Here is a 1,727-nt window from a genome sequence, read left to right as displayed (position 1 = left end):
CACACACACACACACACATATATTCACAAATACATACATATAATCCATACATGTGTGCGTGTGTGCGTGCCCGTGTGTGCGTGCCCGTGTGTGTATGTATGTGTGCATGTATATTTACATTAGAAAATATTGAGGAGGAGTGAGTGGAAGAGAGAGAGAGAGAGAGAAAGAGATAGATAGAGAGAGACAGAGAGTGAAACAAAGTGCGAGAGAGAGAGAGAGAGAGAGAGAAAGATCTGTCCTGGTGATCTGAGATTTACCCGTACCGATCAAACTTTGTGGATCATGCCTGCGGTGTGGCTCAAACTTATTCCCTCGGTATACATTTCCACCGTTTCACCATCAACAATATCCATAGCTGATCGTAGACAAGTGTCATATTCCAAGTCTACGGTATCAATACCATTGCTACAACGCTACACGAATATAAACCATCTCCGTAGAACTGCCCTACGTGTACAACTGCTGTTCTGTGTGTTCTGTGTGTATAGCTTTCGTGTTTATATATATATATATCTATAGCTACTGTATGTATGTAGTTCTTTCTGTATGTGTCTGTAACTGTCCTGTGTGTGTACAGTCAGCTTGATGGAAAGGTTTATCTGAAGATGACTCATAATATGTTGTTGAGTTATTGTTAACTTAACACATCCGTCGTCTTATATCTGTGCCAAGGGAGCAATATCTGTATGATTAATTCTATTGCCAACTAGCTTTCTTCTCTTCAACGTATGTTTTTTTTTTCGGTACCACTAGACAGCCGGCTACACAAAAGTCTTTTCTCTATCATTTTTCTTTGTTTATATACATATATATTTATTTATTTCCCCTCGGGTTGCGTCTAATGTTGGGGAATAATTCCGAAGGAAACTTCGCCAGATCTCTTGAGAGAGAAAGGGAGAGGGAACGAGAGGGAACGAGAGGGAACGAGAGAGAACGAGATTTGAAGCTCCTATGTAAGAACTACGAGATCGGATAAATGCATTTGTATGTCGACGTCACTCTTTTTGACCGCCGGAAATGTCACACAAAATTGATGTATAGCCACTGGCAGAGGCAAAAGTCTGGAATAAGTTCGTGGAAGACGCAGATAAACTGCATAAATCACCGAGATTAAACAGCAACTGATGTATTGCAACCGCTGCTGCTGCGTCTACTGCTGCTGCCCATAACACATAACTTCATCTGATCTTCTGTTAATGTTTCACGCATATTCTATGAATACATTCCCTGATATACTTCCAAGGTTCGACTGTTTACCCCTGCAGGAATATTCCGATTCACAGACAGGAATCTTTTATGCATTTTGTCTCGGTCTCTTCACACGGTAATATGATGCGTAGAGGCTACCGTAGTCAGTGGAACTACACAGTAATATGCCGCTTATTGACTACCATACTCAGTGGATTTACGCAGTAATATGACGTCTGTAGTCGCTGGATCCACTCGATGTACTGGGTATCGTGGTCAGTGGCCACACACAGCAATAAAAAAAGTGCTGACCATGTCAGTCCGTGGCTCAACGCAGTAATGATATGACGTGTTCTGGCTACCGTAGTCTGTGGATCTATACAGTATTATGACGCGTATTCGCTACCGTACTTAGCAGATCCGCGCAGTATTATTCTTGCAGAGGGAACGTTCTCAACAGAATTCCCACACACTATTTGTGTCTGCGAAGGAGACAAAGAATTATGTTTCTGTGCGAATTCGTTTTCACGCACAAC

Source organism: Octopus bimaculoides, chromosome 4 (genome assembly GCF_001194135.2).
Source record: "Octopus bimaculoides isolate UCB-OBI-ISO-001 chromosome 4, ASM119413v2, whole genome shotgun sequence".
Classification (NCBI taxonomy): Eukaryota; Metazoa; Mollusca; class Cephalopoda; order Octopoda; family Octopodidae; genus Octopus; species Octopus bimaculoides.
Note: the sequence above shows the minus strand (reverse complement) of the source record.